The 20,182-nt window shown below is 39.9% G+C and overlaps 1 protein-coding gene across 3 annotated transcripts in view; it reads left to right on the top strand.

Annotated features, from left to right (window-relative positions):
- LOC129012220 (uncharacterized) overlaps positions 1 to 20,182 on the top strand; it is a 320,478-nt gene that overhangs the window by 29,340 nt on the left and 270,956 nt on the right. The window contains exon 1 of one of the 3 annotated variants that reach the window (XM_054447701.2): positions 4,628 to 4,665. The exons of 1 other annotated variant lie outside the window; for it this stretch is intronic. The gene's annotated coding sequence lies outside the window, so the exon portion shown is untranslated. One more of the 3 variants, XM_054447702.2, reaches the window with a different exon arrangement.

Here is a 20,182-nt window from a genome sequence, read left to right as displayed (position 1 = left end):
ACCTCAACAGCAGGTGGGGGAAGGCAGAGCGGTAATCATAGAGGAAAGAGATTTGCATAGATTTGAGGGAAAGCACGCAGGGGGAAAAGTGGTGAAATCATTCCTCCATTTCTTGTGATGGCGAATGGTCCCTGGGGCAGATGTTTGGTGGCCCCACAAGGACCTGTCCTTCCACAGGGCTCTTCCTCATGGAAGATGATAAACTGGCTCCTTTATTTGTCTGACGTTTGGTGATTTCTTTTGTAAATTAAAGGAAATTCAATGCATGCTAAATGGTGGGAATGCATTTGTAACTTAAATGATATTTAACTATGATGAATTGCCCAGGCTAACGAAAGGCTGACAAACCTCAGCCGTGCGTCACACGCTCCGAAATGAAATAGGAATCAATGAAGCAGCTAAACGCCCCCTTAAATGCCAACACCCCCCTTTCAATCTAAACCCCCTTCTAATTCTTTCATGAAAATAAATGGAAGGATTCTTCATTATATATTCATTTTCTGAATCCATTTTGCTCATTAGGCTGAAATAAGGGGTAGGTAAGAGTTTATTAGGGAGTAAGCATATCTGATAAGCATTAAATTACTTCTGATGGCTTTATGTATTTAATAGTGTTAGCAAATTAGCTTGGTCTTTGATCTAATGGAGCTGATGTTGATGAGGAGTGTGGATTTAACCCTGCATTAAACAGAACACTGACCCAGGTATCAAGGCGGGTGACTGAAGAGTTGATCCCTGCTCTTCACTCCTATCCTTGGAAACATTTCCCTGGTGCATGCCTCCAACTAACTGCCTGCATCTGGGTGACTCCCCAGTCCTTACCTCTAGTCCTGTCCTTCTGAATGTCAGTCTGTAGGTTCTGGATTCCTCCTGCACAGTTAGACCTGCCCCACGTTATTCACAATCGACCAAACGCACATCCCTTCGCTTATTATCTGCTGCCTTCCAGACATCCTAATTTCTATTACCTGTCCCACCATTCTTCTCATGGCTCAGATTCCAAATCTTAATTGTTGTTCAATTCAGCAAACATTCTTAAAAATGGCTTTTTCAGGCCGGGCGCGGGGCCTCACGCCTGTAATCCCAGCAGTTTGGGAGGCCGAGGCGGGTGGATCACAAGGTCAGAAGATTGAGACCATCCTGGCTAACACGGTGAAACCCCATCTCTACTAAAAATACAAAAACAAAATTAGCCAGGCGTGGTGGCGGGTGTCTGTAGTCCCAGCTACTCGGGAGGCTGAGGTGGGAGAATGGCGTGAACCCAGGGGGTTGAGCTTGCAGTGAGCTGAGATTGTGCCACTGCACTCCAACCTGAGCACCGAGTGAGACTCCGTCTCAAAAAAAAAAAAAAAAAAAAATAACAATAACAACAACAACAAAAAACCAACAACAAAAAAACTCTTTTAGGGTGGTGGTTGTTTTTTTAGTTCACTTTTCCAACTCACCATGATACTGCTTCTTCATGTTCCCAGAGAGGAGTGTGTTAGAGTGTGGGTTAGCACTGTGGACAGAGGACTGAAAGGTAGGGTTCCTGCCTGTCAGAATCACATAGAGGCAGGAACTAAATATGTCAATAGATAATTATAATGTAATATGCATAAATTATTTATGAGGCACAGAAAAGGCCACCTAAGGATGGGAATGGTTAGTGAGCAAGGCTTCAGAGATGAGGCGACATTGGACTTGGCCTAGAAGAATGAGTAAAGCATGCCAGGTGTTAGTGTTGCAGGGAGCAGGATGGCCATAGGCTCATATTGATTCAATGTGCATACAGGAGTCTTGCTTCCATTTCCAGTGATCTCTAAAATTTCCAGCATTCCTTGAGCATGTTGAATGAATCTCAAGTTTTGTTATCTTCTGGCCTAATGGGGAGGATGGATTCACAAGTCAGTTGCAAGATATATCAGAGTCAACGTTCTGGCAGAAAATGGACAGTTCTGAAGAGACTTGCTAATAAAGATAATGTTTGTAGTGGGGAGGGCAGGGTTTAGGAATCATCAAGGGATATTGAGGCATCCAGTGCCCAGAAATAGTGGGAAGCCCTCATCACCCCAGGTCTAAAGGGGCATCAGAAGACATGAGGTCTAAGGAAGCTGGCTGCTCACAGAAGCTGATGTCGTAGATACAGCTACCACTAGAACCTCACTTGAGTAGGGAAGGCGTGGACAAGCAGTATCTATGTATGACTTCTCTTGTCTCTTGGTCTCCAATCTTCTGCTTATGTATCCCCTTGGTCAAACCCAGTCAGAAACCATTGAACAAAGCCTAGGTTATGCAATGCATGAAAGTCGCTTTTCATGGCATAGAGCAGACAGACAGGTCAAAGAATGAATCTCAGAAGGAAAGTGTGGGGAATGGGGAATTAAGACTCAAAGAAGACTTTTCTCAAAAGTAAATGAGCTCCACCTTCAACTCCAGCTTGTTCACATCCTCTGGGCGGGAGTTTTCACTTGTAATTTGTAAGAGAGAAAAAGAGTATGAAAAGGCAGAAATAGAGTTGTGTGTAACAATGCTAAGTAGAAAGAGGAGTTTCATATTACTCGATTCACTTTAGCTTCTGAGAATAAGTAGAACGAGAACAAAGAAGAAGATAAGAAGTAATCTTCCTTTGAAACTTAGGTGGCAGAGATGGCTGGTTGCCTCTCCCCAGACTATGCTCTATCTTCTGTTAGAATATTCTTTTAATTTTATTTGACAATGTAGTGTGCACATCTCAAGGATAGCATTTCCCAGTATCATTCACTTAAAGGGAGACTATGAATTGTAAGTAGAAGTCATTGTGTGAACTTCAAGTCATTGTGCTAAGAGTGAATCTCTTGTCACTCCTTGCTTTTCCTTTTGTTTCTACCTGGAATCATGGCTTGTGTTCATCTTGTGTTCCTGATGAGGAAATCCATGCCCAATAGGCAGTGGCACTCGATTTACTCAGTTGGTTCTCTTCCTATTAGCCAAACACAAATTCTAATGGATATGCCATGTTTATGTAAGTCCAATACTCTTATAACCTCTTGGCAGGATATGGGACTTGGCAGCAAAGTAACCAAGTAGGATCTTTGGTAGCCATTGCACATAGCAGAGGCTCTTTTTGGGATAGAGTGCATGTTCTAGCAACAATTTCTTCTATGTCATATCACTTGCTGATGGTGTGACAAATTCACTTTCTGAACTATGAAACGGGATTTTTTCTGACAATCATGACCACAAAGAAAAAAAAGGAAATAATATTGAAAGTTAGAACTGTACCAGAAAAAAATAAAGGAACATCCTAACGCCATTTGTAAGCTAATTCCCAAAATTAAAGCTTGTATGATATTTGTGCCTTTACAGAACTCTAGTGAATCTCTTGTTCAGCCATCTACAAACTACTGGCCTAGGGGCCAAATCTGATCTGATGTCTATTTTTTATAGATAAGTTTTATGAGGATATGTTTATGCCCAATCATTTTATGGTTTTGTATGCTACTTTCATGCTACAATGGCAGAGTTGAGTGCTTGCTACTGAGACCGCATGGCCTGTGAGGCCTGAAATACATGCCCTCTGGCTTTTACTCAAAAAAGTTTGCTGACTCCTGCTCTTGTCTATTATGACTCCTGCTCTTGTCTATTATGATTACATCTTTTGTCTGCAAATTTGTGTTCATTTGAGGTTTGGATATGATTCAGTAGTTTAGATTTTAGAAAACAACAGTATGACTATTTGTGGAATTTATTTAATACTTGGTTTCCTCAACTCCTCCCCCATAAGAGGTGTATTAAAACATTTCAAGTCAACCAATTACAGTGGAAGTCTTAGGGAATTTTAGTAGTCATAATTGATAGTCATTGATGACTGTATTGAGGGGTTTTTGAGATGTGGATTATTTGTATAAGATTAGAGTTTGTAGGTGCCTTGAGGCAATATATTTAAAGATTATCATTTTGTACATGGGTGCAGTTTTAGGAAAGATGTACTTGAACTAGCGAGGAAGGGTGAACACAGGTGACTCACCAAGGCTAGGAGATTCTTTGCAGTAACTAGCACATAGAAGGCTCAAAATGCCTAATTACCCTTAATCATTCTAATTTACTACCAGTAGAAATAACTAAGCATAAAATTCTGAAAAAAAATCCAGATTCTAATTGGTGGGTTGTAAAGCATTCAAGATCTCTTGATTAATGGGTTAAGATTAATTGGGAGATTAAGATTATTGGGAGAATCAACTGAGTTGTAAAACATATATGTGTGTGTATACAGATATATACACACACATACACACGCATACATATATACACACATATATACATACACATATATGTATGAACACACATATATATGTATGAACACACATGTATATGTGTGTGTATATGTATGTATGAACAGAAATGGGCAGCTTTTAAGTGCTGGTTAACCTATTAACATTTAATAATCCTACTGGTATAGCTTGGCTGTGTTCCCACTCAAATCTCATCTTGAATTGTAGTTCCCTTAATTCCCACATGTTGTGGGAGGGACCAGGTGGAGATAATCGAATCATGGGGGTGGTTTCTCCCATCCTGTTCTGATAATGAGTTAGTTCTCATGAGGTTGGATGGTTTTATAAGGAGCTTCCCCCTTTGCTGGGCACTGATTCTTCTCTCTCCTGCTGCCATGTGAAGAAGGACTTTGCTTCCCCTTCTGCCATGATTGTAAGTTTCATGAGGCCTCCCCAGACATGCTGAACTGTGAGTCAATTAAACCCCTTTCCTTTATAAATTACCCAGTCTCAGGTATGTCTTTATTAGCAGCGTGAGAACAGACTAATACTCCTATTAACATTTCATAAATGTTAACTATTATTATTATCATTTGTTTCAATTTCTTTTTAATCTCCTCAGATTCCAGTTTTCATGCTAGCTGATAAAGCCAGCCTACTAACAGACAATATAAGATATTTCATTAGGAAATGTGAAATATGTTATTTATTTCATTATTAGAAACTCAATCAAGAAAGAGCATCCTACAAAGTAAAGTTCTGTTTTGGTTAACCCTCCCCATTTTTTTTGTATGATGGCTGTGTGTTATAAAGTTGCATGTATATCTATTCATTAAATGAATGTGCAGTTTCAGTTAACTTGGGGAATAGAATATTGATTTAAACCATACTTTAGGAGGCTTATCTATCACTCTGAACAAATAAAAACTTCTATGAGATTGGATTTCATTGCATGAGACAGGAAAAAACATACTCTGCTGAATACAGCTTGTGGTTGTAAGGCCAACTTCTAGAGGTGTCATCAATATATCGGGTTCCTGCTTTCACTTTTTAATGATCTCTGTCAACTCTAATAAAGATACGCTCACTTTCATTGGAGCAGAATTTACCCTGTCTCTCAGGGTTTTTTTTTTTTTTTTTAAACATACTGACTATACCTTCAGCCTGTCATTATCCCAGAATTGACATTTCTACCTTCAAGATTTGTTAGTGTTAGAGAATCAATGTGTTGATAAGAAATTTTGTCCTACTTTGATTGTGGATTTTGAGCTTTCTCTTTGTGGGGTTTGACTCATTTCCAAACTGCTTGCATAGAGGAAAATGACTGTAAATTACAAATACTTAATTTACCAACTCCATCTTGTTCTGCCCTCTTTTTTCAGCTCTCATGCATATAGCTGGAGAGTTGAATGAAAAGCTTTTTAAAACTTTCTCCAGTTCAGTTTTGGAGTCAATTGATCCTCTGAAGACCACAGATTGTCCCTAGTATTCCTTTTCCCATTCGTTTTTTTGTAATAGAATTCCAGAGTCTATGCTTATCTAGCTGAAGACTCCTTATTTTCTAGAATTCTTCAAACCTGCGGGTGGCTATATGGCTTACTTCTGGCTTAATGGGGTGTGAGTAGAAGTGAGGCATGCCAATTGCATGTTATACACCCAAATTAAGGTCATGTGCCCTGCGTGACCTTCCCCCTTTCTGGTGATTAGAATGCATTAGCAAATAAAGTAGCAACATTAGACCACAGTGTGGGAGTGACTCATTGAGGAGGTGCAGCAGCTGGGCAGAAGGAGCTTGGGTGCCTGATGGCAGAGGGCTGCTATAACAGCCCTAGTCTATGTAAGCCCAGAATGTCCAAGAAAGAGCATTAATGATTTTGTTTAACCCACTATTATTTTAGCTTTTTCTAGAGCAGCTAATACAGAATTTGGGATTTAGACAGGGGGTGCTACCACACTAAGACATAAAATTCAACATATTTACCTCACAGTTGACAATGTGGTAGGTGGGCATGGCAGGGCAAAATGTTTAGTAAAACCATCACCTGCAGCATCTCAGAAGACCACACTATGCCACCAGAGTATGTGACTGTAGCAGAACTCGTTGGAAAAACAGGGTTGGTAGTCGGTGTTGGATGATTATTCCTGTTATTTGCAGGACTGCCAAAGAGATGAACTCAAGTGATAAGGAAGTAGCAACAGCAGGAGCTGTTTCAGTGGCCCCAAGCCTTTCTCAGGTACCTTCTTCAGTGCTTCTGGCTAGACAATGGGAGCCATTCCAACTGCAAAATCAGATTATAAACATTGTGCTCCCATCCAGGGCTTTTGTTTCAGATGGCCTCATGAAAATCACCATAAACAGGATGGTAGAGGGAGTTGGGTAGAGCATGAAGGCCAATAAATAAAGTACATAAACAAGAAATTTCATTTACTACGATAGGTCTAAAGGAGAATTTTGGTTGTGGTTGCTTAAACTGGGGAGTGTTTGGAAACAAATACATCTTTATGTTTTTGAGAAAATAGTTTTTCCAAAGAAATTGCAAGCCCAGCCAGCAAAAGTCTGATTTTTCAACCTCTAAAGTAACCCCAGACACTCCTATATGCACCACTAGGAAACAGACAGCAAACCTGTGCAACCCTGAAAAAGAAACACTGTCCAGTTTTCATTGTATGTGAGTCCATGAAAGGTAACAGACAAGGGCGTTTCTCCTAGAAAATCCAGAGCTGCCAGATAGGTTACCCAAAGAACTTGTTTCACTGCCCAGCATGATATGCAAATGACCATGGGCAAGGAACTGCCATCCTTTCCATTCACCTGTTTTCTGAATGGGGGTTTTCACTGCAGTTGCTCTGACTCTACTCAACTATGTTGCTCTAGAGCAATGGCTTGTAGATGGCTCAGACTCTGGGTATGCTCATCAGACCTAATGGAGAGAACCGTGCAACTCCCAGGGTTACTAAATTTGAGCTGCCTGCAGAAATTGGGCAGAACTTTAAGTTATCTCTCTTGGGGATGATGGGAGGGTATTCCATGCCTAGGAGGAAGGGTATGTATCAATATTTTGTCACTAAAAATGGGAGGCACATGCTCTAATATCCATTTTTCCTTCTTTTAGTCATATGATTTACCCAACTGTTTGGCTTCCCAGCTAGAGACTACATTTTCTAGCCTCCCATGACACTTGTTTGCTTGACTAAATTCTGCCCAATGGTGTGTGAGTGGGAGGTCTGAGTGCTAATTGTTTGTTGAAGTCTTAAAAGGAAGAGACATGTCCTCCTCTTCAGCTTCCCTTCCTCTCCGTTTCTGCTGGCTGGAACATAAACATGATGGAAGGCACTGGAGCAGCCACTATGGACCACAAGTTAGAATCCGCATGCTGGAGGTATCAAAGTACCAGATGGAGATGCCTGGTTTCTTGACACTGTGGGGCACTCTGCAGTCCTGACTGCTCTGTATGAACTCTTACCTTGGAGAAAAATAAGCTCTCTTATTCAAGTCACTCTTCCCTTAGCTTCTGTTTCAGCAGCTGAAATGGTCCCCTAACTAGTACAACAGAATACTATTTCTTCTGAAATGGAGATCTGAATTGCTGACAGCTCCTTCTTCAGATGGGAACTGTGGGGGCATTAATCATGGTCAGAGATTCTCTTGTCCACCTCTGAGTGCTATGCAGTGGGGACTGCAGTGACTGTACAGGGACTTGTTCTCGGCCCTGCTGAGGTGACAGGATGCCTAGGGCTGGTTATTCTCTGGCCTCACCATGGAGAAGTTGATAGGAGTGCCTGGTGTGGCTGCCCTAAGCCTCAAGTCTGCAAACAGTCACAGTCTGTCTAAAGTGCGGTGGTACACAGAGCTGGCAGGCCTGGGATAACCTAACTGAAGAGGGCTGTGACATCTGACTCCTCCTCAGGAATCACTGCAGCTACCACTGTGTACCTGCCCACTGAAGAGATTGTCTGTGCTCACACGCTCTGCCTGGGAAGCATCCCAGTCCCAAGGTTTTCAATACAGCTTGAAAACAAGCCCTCAGCTGTTTTATAGGCACTTTCTATGTCCACTCACTTTGTGAAGAGACAAAATGCCTTTGGTTTCAGAGCCAGGGAAATCGTATTGAATTCTGCAGTCTCAACCCATGGATTTAGAGCATAACATTTTTCAAGGGGAGGTCTTGGAAAGAACAAAGGATTTGGTATAAAAGATTTACATTCTCATTCTAATTGTGCTGAGCTCTGTAGTTTAATTGTCAAAATTGAGTCTAAAATCAATTAGCTTTGGGTGTAACTCCTGACTGTTCTCTGTGTGAACCCAGACAAGTTATTTATGCTCTCTCATTGTAAGCCTGAATTGTATCATCTGTAAAATGGGGATTTTTTTTGTGGTGAGCATTACCTATTTAGCTATTTACATAATGCCTGGTTTAACGTAAGCTGTCAGTAAGTTTTGGATATTATGGACATTTTTATAATTATTAACATGCATTTCACAGGATACATGACTAATCATGAAAGTCTTTCTGTTACGAAAACTCTGAAAACCCCCAGAAACTCTTGATGGGGATCATAATAATGATGGTGTATGATTGATGGTGGGATGGGTGCAATGCAGAGCAGGGAAGCAAACACATTTGACATAATTACCTTAAAAGAAAAGTGGCAGAAGTCTGCATTCAGACAGTGAATATTTATTAAATACCAACTCTGGGCTACGCTTTGTTCTGGACAGGAAAAAACAACAAAGTGCCTGTTTAATAGGCATTTTTATTCTGGTAGGGAGAGCCATTCAATAAATAAACAGTTGCTTTTGGGTGACCAACCTCCGCAAACCCACATGGCTCACCCATAGGTGGCACAAATCCCAGATTTGATTGCTAGATGTCTGAGCCCTGAGGATTTATGCTTCACTCTGACCTTTGACTCCTGTCCCTAGAAAACATATTTGAATGGAAAGTTCATGGGAATCTCTTTGTTACAGCTCCTGATGGCAGTCAACTTGTACTGAGTCTCTTCTTTGCTCTAAGTTCTTTTCTTAAAAACATTTTGTGGTTTCTATATTTAATAGGTTTATATAGTTATGGGGTAGACAGATATACAATGTGTAATAGTCATACCAGGGCAAATGAGGTGTGCATCACCTCAAAGATGTATCCTTTTGTGTTGTAAACAATCCAATTATACTCATAATTATTTTTAAATGTTTACTTAAAAATAACATTTATTTAAAATAATAAATTATTATTCACTATAGGCACCCTGTTTTGCTACCAAGTACTAAGTAGGTCTTATTCATTCTTTCTATCTATTTTTTTTGTACTCATTAACTATCCCTAGCTCCCTTCTACCTCACCACTACCCTTCCCAGCCTCTGGTAACCATCATTCTACTATCTCCATGAGTTCAATTATTTTAATTTTTTGCTCCCACAAATAAGTAAGAGCATGCCAAGTTTGTCTTCTGTGACTGGCTTATTTCACTAAACATAATGACTTCCAGTTTTATCAATGTTATTGCAAATGACAGGATCTCATTCATCTTTATGGCTAAATTGTACTCCATCGTGTATAAGTACCAGATTTTCTTCATCTATTCATCTGCTGATGAATATCTAGGTTGTTTCCAAATCTTGGCCATTGTGAGAGTGTTGCAGTCACTCCAGGTGATTGACAGACATTGTTTCCCTACTCGCTGAACACAGCACAGTCAGAAGACCTTGGCTATCAAGTCATACAGATCCTAGTTTAGTCCCCAGTTCAGACTCTGTGAGCTGCTGTGCGACATTGGACAAGCTATGCAGCCTCTCAAATATCCGTTTTCTCATCAGTGCAAAATGGCGGTAACGGTACTGATTTTAGAAGGTGTTGGGTGCGTTTTTCTGCTGGCTCCATATGGTAAACAACAGCCCAAATGCACTTTAAAAAGTGGGGAAGAATTTGATTGTAAATAGAGGCACTTAGCTAGTGGAGAAGTTCTGCCAGAAAATGTTTGCTGGGCTTTGGAGCAGGGGAAGGGCACAAGTTGTAATGTTTGTGGAGCAAGCAGCATCTGGAGATAGCTAAGAGGCTGAAAGGAGCGAATTCAGAGGAAAGCAGGATAGCATGCAAGTAAAAAGGCTCTTGAAGGGGCTAGGGATTAAAAAGCTATTAAATAGATGGAAGGTTAATAAAAATGGTCTTTTGAAACAAATGGAAGATTATTCAGACAGTGAAGGAGATAATTAGAATAAGATGTGATATAATAGCATGTAGAGTTGGGGAAGAGCAAACTAATGGAAGTACATTCAGATTCTGAGTCTCCGCCTGCCCTCAATCTCACCCATGGATAAGCAGGGCTGGGAAAGGAGACCTGATTATTAGAACCAGAGCCTGAGAGTTAGGCCTACACTTTTTTTTTTTTTTTTTTTTTTTGAGACACAGTCTCGCTCTGTCATTAGGCTGGAGTGCAGTGGTGCAATCTCGGCTCACTGCAACCTCCACCTTCCGGATTCAAGCAATTCTCCTGCCTCAGCCTCCCAAGTAGCTGTGACTACAGGCATGCGCCACCACGCCTAGCTAATTTTTGTATTATTAGTAGAGACGGGGTTTCACCATGTTGGCCAGGATGGTCTCGATCTCCTGACCTCGTGATCTGCCCGCCTCAGCCTCCCGAAGTGCTGGGATTACAGGTGTGAGCCACTGCGCCTGACCAGGCCTACACGTTCTTATCCAGATTTGCAAGTATGTGGTTTGAATCTGTAGCTTAATTTCTCTGGGTTCAAATGTAAGCATCCAAGTGCATTTGGTCATGCTAGCCTGTGAGCTTGAGTGAAGGTTTGCTAAGATCTCTCTTCATCTAACATTGTAGTGTTTTGTTTTGCATTAGGTATGGGCCTGCATGCTATTAAAATTCTACTCCAGTTCTGTAAAATGTCTTGAATGATAGTTCCTTAAGGTACAGAAAGGTAGCAGAAACAGAGAGAGGGAATGGATTCAGGGTATGATAGACCTGGATTTAAAGCTTGGCTATGTCACTGAGCAGCTATGTTGCTTTAAGAAAGTCATGTAACCTCTCTGAGTTTCTCTAGCTCATAGGAAACATACTACCTACTTTGTAGGGTTATGTGAGGATATGAGATTATAAGTAAATGCCTAGCACAGTCCCAGCTTATAATAGGCACTCAATAAATAGCAAGTATCTTTAATTTTAATTGATTATATAATACAAGGCAAAATGAGTAGTATTCTTTTTAGGATCTTTCTATTTTATTCTTTTCAGCTTTAAATACCTCTAATTTAATACATTAAAAATGAAAACATCAGTAGTCATTCTGTGAGTCCAGCTGAGGGCATAATTTCTTCAGTTTCTCCATTACCCCTCCGCTTTTATTTTTAAATGTCAACCTAAATAACTAACAGAGAGGCTCTCTAAAAGAACAAGATATTTGGGAGTAGAGCATTGCGATGGGAATACATGTGCTGTAGTAAATTATGTTCATATTCAGGGAGATAAAGGAAGACAGGTTTTTAAAGGAAGAAATGAGAATTACATAATTGTTTTGCACTAATTATCTGTGGCTGCAAAGATCAATAACAAAGGTGATACCAGTCTGAGTCTGGACAGGCAGTTGCTGGGCAGATGTCCTTGCAGAAGTATTGTATGTGTAAGGTTGTGATGGCATTTGTGCAAAGTTGTGATTTTTGCAGACTCTATTGTGATAGTTTTGCTATCTAGCACATAAGTATGAGACCTTTCTCTTGATGGCTTTCTCCATCTCTATTTGTCATTTTTTAAATAGTGACCCCGTTTTGATTTTGCCAACATTCACATAAGCAAATATTGATTTCTTAGAAATAAAAAAAAATCATAGCCATAAGAAAAAGGGTACAGTTAGGCTCAAAAAATATTTTTCCATGCAATCTCAGATAAAAAGTTATCTCAACATTTGTGGCAACCTTGAAGCTTTGGTCATCCATAGTATGACCCACTTAAGTCTGCAGTAATTTACTCTACTCAGCCTTCACTTCCCCATTTGTCCCTTTCACTCTTATCCAAAGATATCATAAAAGCAAGTTTCAGCATCTAAAATATGAGGTTCTCAGAGACAGGAACAAATTGGCACCAAGTGACCCCAATGTTTTAAATGTTTGGTGGTTGGAAATAGTTTCCATAAGCAACTCTAAGGATTGTCATATTCCATCTCTTTCCCCCTCTAATACTTATTACGCCATGTTCTAAGTGCTGGGGTAAGTGCTGACACGTAAAATTCATTTAATCCAAACAGCAATGCTGAATGATCTCAGAGGCTGAAGAGACTCCGAGATTTCCCCAAGGTCACAGAGCTAGTAAGTGGAAGAGCAGGTTTGCCCCTGGACATGCTGGCTTGTAGCCCTGTTGAATAAGGCATTGGAGAGGACACACCAAAATTCAAAGATTCCCCTGTCCACGAGATGACTAAGAACCATGGCTTGTCCAGGTGACTGTCCTCCATATTTTAATAGGTTTTGAAAGTATCTTTTCCGGCAATACCCTTGTTCTCCATAGAGCAAGAAGCCATGAGCATCACAATCAAAATGAGGCAATATGGGGAGGAGAGAATAACACCAACTCCCATTCCTATTCTGAACTGTGGAAAAGAGGATGCCTGTTCTTCCCACAGTGCTGATTGCCATGCACATTATCTGTGCAGGATAATGGACCCATCCTGGCTATCCATTTCTGTGACAGCCAGTCAATCATTTCAGGCTAATCACACCCCGCCGCCCATCTGTCCACATATCTCGGCCTCCCTTCCCTTCCGCTGTGGGAGAGAGAAGACCAGGAGAGAAAGCCTCTGGCCTTTAAGTGTTTGCACAGGACGCCTGAGTGGAGTGAGGCGGTGAGATAAGGGGTATTTCAGGCTATTTCTTCTGCTTTTGTGAATAGCACATGATTGATTTCAGAAAAAGAAATTTATTTCCCTGTAGACATATTTTTATCATTTGCTTGAATTCCTTGATGCCTTACTCACTATGTGTATAGAGGAGCCAGGCCTCCTTGAGAGGGGGAGGGAAGGGAAAATGGGTAACACTTTAAACCTGAAAAAAAAAAAACTATATATATATATATATATATAAAAGTCACTGCCAGATAAAATGTTCTGTGACCTATAAGCTTTGGAATGGGTCAGAAGGATTATACTAAGGCTGACATTTAGAAATGATGAGATCTGTTGGCTGCTGTGTTTGCATGTAGCACGCCAAAATACCTTCCAGAACTCCCCTTCCGGGGGAAGCCTCCACTGAAGCCCGGATTGAATAGCAGGCACTTTAACCCTAGGGGTGAGAGCCGGGCTTAGAGGGTCAGAGCTAGACTTAGAGGGGTCACTTTGTGCTGACTTTTACAGGGTGAGATGACTTTATTGAAAGGGACATATTCAATTTAGTTAAGCTTCCAAATTTATGTACTCCTAAAAAAGAAGGCTTAGGGGAGGCTAATATAAATGGAAATTATTTCAGAGGGAAAGATGGGGAGGAGGGAGGTTGGTGATGGTGGTCGGGGTAGGAGGAGTGGGTAGGAAGTAGGAATTTTGAATGCAACGAATTTCTGGGACACAAGCTTTTTGTTTTTTGGGTTTTTTTTTTTTTTTTTTTTTTGTAGCCCAGTGTTTAACATTTAGGTGGGTGTAAAAATACCCAGGCATGATGGGTTAGTTTTGAGCTTTGAAACTTTGGGCAATTTTCAGGAATGCTTTGTTCCCTGGTGTAATGTTAGCACTTTGGTAAAACATCCACTGGGATGTAAGCACCTTGGCCTCAGCCCTTTGAACAGAGGAATGAGATAAGGTAGCTTTCAGATGACAGCCGTCTCATGATGATTTGCACACATGGAGGCTGAGCAGCGGGGCAAAAAATCCAAACATCAAGGCTAGTTTGGGAAGGTGTTTTTGCACTATGTCTGAATACCAGGGAGTCTGACATTTTGGGAATGCCACTTACTCAAAGCAAATACTCTAGAGGGGCAGACGTGTCTCTGGAATGGCTGGAGGCTACATCATTTCCCCAGCTGGCTCCTTCCTCTGCACTTGCCTGCTTCTCTGGTCCTGCTGGGAATTAACCATTTATGACTGATCCCTGGCTCCTCCCCTTTCAGACTGCATCGGGAAGGCAACTAGGAAGTTGTTACGAGAGCTTATCTGCCCATGAGGTAAATAGAGCTAGGGTAGAAACTGCAACCTAAGCAGATTAATTGAATGATTGAGAAGTCAATGGTCAATAAAGGTGAAGGCAATATTATACGTCTAAGATTGTGCTTGCAGAGCAAGTTGTGATTTAAAAATCTTTGAAAGCAAAATGTACATAGTCCAGTTCAGCTGTCTGAAGTGCTATTTAACCTGTCCTCTGACTTTTTAATTCCAAAGTAATTAATTTTTGGTCTTTGACTTCATTCAAAATTCATGTCCATATGATTCAGTTCTTTCTTTATTACTTCTACTCCCTCTTTATCTTTTTAATCATTTTAAACATATTTGCTTTGTTTTGTCTTCAGATTGCTCTGTTTTCTCAAGTGTTAGAGAATCGACTCTTCATTCTCTTCATCTGATGACCTCTCCTCCATTTCTATTTACCTTTTCCCTTTGTGATTTTAGTCTATAATCTTCCACTGTAGTAAACTGTAACTGTAAGTATAACAGCTATACAGAGTTTTGTTTTTATAGCCAGCCATCGACATGATGGTGGTCTTGGGCACCCCTGTTACGTGAGGGTACTCAGTTCTAACTTCACAGTGTACACAGGTCTCCCAGTGGGTGTTACAACCTCAGCATTTAATTGAAGGAGTCAGTTATCCCCAGTTCATTTGTTGACCAGTCTATTTCTTTCTCATTGACTTGTGATGCTTGTATCTTTGATTCCTATGTATATTGTGATCTCTTTCAAGGACAACTTACTTCTCCCGGGCATTTACAGTGTCATGCTTATGTTGGTTTCGAGGAAGCAAGCAATGAGCCCAGGAATTACTTGGCTTTAGTGCATATATATAATATATATATTTTATAATATTTTAAAATATATTCAGCCTGAGGCAGAAACATGCTGTTGCCAGATGCATATGTACCGCTATTGACCTGTTTGTGGGCCCTCTGATTTCTTGCTTTGCAGCTCCTGTGTCTACTTCAGGTTAATCTAAATTTCTTAGAAATGATCCTTTTTAGTCAATGTTTACAATTTTTTTTTGACAACTCTGAGCCTGGCACATAGTAGGCTTCCAGTAGATTCTTGTTTTTTCGTTACGTAAAAGTCATTCATCTCTTCAGTCTTTCTTTCAAGTTATCTTTTTGTCTTTCTTCATCATGAATATAATTTTCTGATTAATTTTATGGCTCCAAGCTTCAAGGCCCTAGGCTTGGAAGCGCAAGGGCAGGAACAATGTTCGTCTCTGTGTGTACCAGTACCTAGCACAGGATCTGGCATGGAGCTAGATGGTCACTGAACTCAGATGATGACTGAACGATCTGAAGACATGCTTTAGACCACCCTGCTCCCTGTAGGTTTATCTATAAAAATAGAAGAATATTTAGCTCTTAAAATCTTGCTCCCTCTAAACATTTATAATGAAGAAAGCAGTATTTTGGCATCTTTGAAGTCATATGAAAATAACCTATATCTTTCAATTCTTTATTTTACAAATCGAAGGATGTCATGGCCTTACAGCCTGACTGTCCATCTGCATGTTCCTATTCACTATCCCTTTCTGAGCCCTCTGCATTGTTCCCTATTTTATAATAGATGCAGCGCTGACATTCAGACACTTCAACAAAGGGCTCACTAGAGTTGAATGTAGCAAGAGGATTATTTTCAGGGTCAGCTCTCTTTTGGAAGCACATGACAAAATCAACTTTAGACTAACTTAGACAAAACAGATCATTAGAAGATTTGTTAGAAAGATATTCAAGAAATTCATAGAATCAAAGGAAGACTGTGGCAAATTGCTGATAAGTTTTGCCCACATGAAAAATACTTTTGCTAATGACTCCAGGTCTCCTTGTTTCTAGCTCTAAAGAGTGGAGGAGCCTTTCTCATTAGATTTAATTTAAATAACTTTCAGGAAGAACTCTGATTGGCTGAGCTTGAGTCAGGTGTTCACACTTGAACCAATCACTCTAGCTAAGGATATGGCCAGGGTTGTATCACAGGGTCTTCCATTTGGAAAGTGTCTCTTATCAGAAGAGGAGGGAGAAGAATGTGATAGGTAGTAAGGATAGCTTGTTATCACACTTGTAATACAGTAGTGGATAATTATATTCCTAATTATTTAGAAGAAGATCATAGTAGATGTTTTTCTTCTTCACAGAGCTATGTTGCTGACTTAGTGATCTGTGTTTCACAATAAATCTTATCTCCTTTTAGGTTATAATTTGTTCTAGCCAGTTCTTCTCTATATTATATTGACCAAGCTTGCTTTGAGTCATTGTTGAATTGTGTCCCATTTTATAAATGGGTTTCTTTTAGCCCACTAAGTACTCTTCCAAGAAAGAAAAAGAAAAAAAATCTAAAATTCCTCCAGGATGAGAATTTGATGGTCATTTAGCATTCCCAAATTCTATGTGTTGGTGGTAAATCCATTCTTACTGCACTCACCCTATTGTCTAAATTGGAGAAACCTGCCTGCCATTTTTCATAAGGACATTTGTGGGCTGGAGACTAGGTTAACACTCCGTTTGCTTATCACATCACTTGATTTATCTGGGGGTAAAGGGAGTGAGGTAGGAGGTTTGACAGGCGGTGATAGCTCAGCCAGGCAGGCTCAAATACCACTGCATGAGGATAAAACCATTAGCCAAACAGACTTTCTAAATACCACTGAAAAGCAGGAATAAACCATACAGACAGGAAAAAGGCTCCCGTCCAAGCATTACAGAACCTCTGTCACACTTCAGCAAACTCAAAACATGCACACGTATATGCACATATCCTCTCCCCTTATTACTGGTAACCAGAGAGCTAACAGTGTAAGTTTAGCATCACACAAACTCAAGTGCTGACAAGTTATTTTTATAGGGCAGTCTTGACAAATCTAACAAGGTAAACCAAAGGCAACGAAAAAAAATCATAAAGGAGGTGACAACACATAATTTAATCCTTGCTATTGGCATTCATTGTCTTTTAAAAATCAAGTTTTTTTTTTTCCCAACAATAAGTTTTTTGATAAAATGAGAAGTCAAAACAGAGTTGGATATGAGGACTAAAAGGGATACTGCAATCTGTGTATGGAGGGGTGGGGATGGAAGGAAAGATTTCGATTAAAGTATGAGGCTATGATCTCTCGGAGCAGTGGGGAAAGCAGTCTTTCCCTTAAGGTCACCTCTTTTTGATCTGGTCACCTTTTTCCAATGAGGGAAGTAATCAGACTGCATTGCTAGTGTCCTAGAGCATGAACTTCCTGGCTTTCTGTCAAGACCAATTCAGTAAACTGGCTTAGGGTTTTCTTTGCCTACTATGAAAAAAATCCACATTGGGCTCTCATGACAGCTCAGCATTGTGGAAAGTGCACTGAACTTGGAGTCAAAGATCTGAATCAAGTGCTTGTTTTGTTTCTTGTTTGCCACATGATTTAAAATTGGGGGTAGACTTACTCTCTTCCACAGCAAAGTAGGGGACATAATAGCCTCTTTCATAAGATTACAGTTGACCCTTGAACAATGGTGGGGTTAGAGATGCCAAGCCCAGCTCAGTCAAAAATCTGCTTATAACTTTTAAGTCCCCAAAAACTTAACCACTAATAGCCTACTGTTGACAGGAAACCTTACTGATAACATCAATTAACACATATTTTGTATGTTATGTCTACGACATACATACATTACCTTATTTTTATGATAAAGTAAGCTAGAGAAAAAATATTATTAAGAACATCATAGGGAAGAGAAAACATATTTACTATTCATTAAGTGAGAGTGGACCATGATAAAGGTCTTCATTCTTGTCATCTTCATGTTGAGTAGGCAAGGGAGGAGGTGTAAGAGGAGGGGTTGGTCTTTCAGTCTTGGGGTGGAAGAGGTGAAAGAAAATCCAGGTATAAGTGACGCAGTTCAGACCCGTGTTTTTCAAGAGTCAATGATACTAAGATGATTTAAGGCAGCAGTGTAGAAGAAACCACTTTTAAAGATGTCTAATGCTTTGCAAACACAGGTAGGTATTATTATTTATGGCATTTTTTGTTATCTCACAGTTTGACCTCTGATGAAAAGACACTATTAGCAGTAACTTCAACTGAAACTCTGCCAGAATCTCCTACTTTTTCTTTCTCTGTGTTAAATGTTTTTTCTACGTTACATCCAAAATATTCTAGAAACACATGACAGAGCATTTCAGAATGTGAGAATGCACAAACCACCTAAGGAGGGTGAGGTAGGGAGTGGGTTACTTCTCACACATTGGACAAAAATGTGTTGGTTTATTCCAGTGGTTCTTACCCCGGGATGGTTTTGACCCCTCCAGTCCTACACATTGCAATGTGTGGAGGTATTTTTGATGGTCATTACTGAATGGACGCTACTGGCATGTAATGGGTAAAGGCCGGGGATGCTGCCACACATTCTACAATGCATGAGACAGGACCCCACAACAAAGAATTATCCAGTCCAAAATGTCAGCAGTGCTGAGGCTGAGAAACCTTTGCTTTATTTGGAGGAGATATCTTCCTTCCTAGGGTTCCCAAATGGATTTTGTCCATTGGCAAGCTCTGGAAAGGAGAGGCTAAAATCAGGTCCCTAGCATATTTCCTATTTTCCTGTCACCTCTGGTATAAAATGCTTAGTTTTTTTGAATGATATCCTAGATCAGGTGATATAATTCACATATATTTTTCTCTCAATTGTCACACTTAAAAATATTATGGATGGCTAGAAAGAAATGACCGTTTTAATACACTAACATCTCTTGCATTGTCTTTTAGAATATTTTTTCTAACACACATGCCTTTAAATAAAGAAACCTTAAAAGGAAATATGCTGTTTGCCTTTCTTTTTATTTTATGTTATTATAATAATGTATTTGCTTGAGACATTCTAAACCTTTTGTATAATTCAGATGGAAATGTGATGTCTGTATTAAGAATCATGAAGTCTTTCATTGAGTAACCTTATCTCAGAAAAAATATCTCAGAAAAGCCACCATCTTAAATTTAGTACTAACTTCAAAGTTTCAAAAATTTGAAATAGGCTGGGCATGGTGGCTCATGCCTGTAAATCCTGTGCTTTGGGAGGCTAGGGTGGGCAGATCACTGGGGCCCAGGAGTTCCAGATGAGCCTGGGCAACATGTTGAAACCCTGTCTCTACAAAAAATGCAAAAATTAGCCTGGTGTGGTGATACATACCTGTAGTCCCAGCTACCTGGGTGGCTGAGGTGGGAGGATCACCTGAGCCTGGAAGGTTGAGGCTGCAGTGAGCTGTGATTGCACCACTGCATTTCAGCCTGAGCAACAGAGTGAGACGCTGTCTCGAATGAATGAATGAATGAATGAATGAATGATTTGAAATAGTTAAAACTTTATAAAAGGTTTGCAATATTAATCTTATAAAAAATGTATTCAGATTGCCCAATTATCATTAAGGTTTCATAACACTTGCTTTGTCAATCTCTCTCTCATTTTCTCAAACACACAAATAACTTCTTTTTTTCTGAACCACTGGAGAATAAGTTACATGCATGATTCCTCATTAATGCTAAACACTTTCATGCATATTTCCTAAAAATTAAGACACCACTTCCCAGCCATAGTACAGACAACAAATTCCAAAAATTAATACATATACATTACAATCCTCTTATATAAAAAGCTTTTTCAAATTTTACTTACTGTTCTGATACTATCCTTTATAACAAATTTTACTTTGGAGACTTTGGTCTCCTTTAGGCTGGAGTTTCTTAGTCTTATTGTCTTTCTGACCTCTTTTTTTCAGAGTATACGCTTGATACTTTGTAGAAAGACCCTCAACTTGGGA

This window comes from Pongo pygmaeus, chromosome 15 (genome assembly GCF_028885625.2).
Source record: "Pongo pygmaeus isolate AG05252 chromosome 15, NHGRI_mPonPyg2-v2.0_pri, whole genome shotgun sequence".
Classification (NCBI taxonomy): Eukaryota; Metazoa; Chordata; class Mammalia; order Primates; family Hominidae; genus Pongo; species Pongo pygmaeus.
Note: the sequence above shows the minus strand (reverse complement) of the source record. Positions and strands in the feature narration are given on the sequence as shown.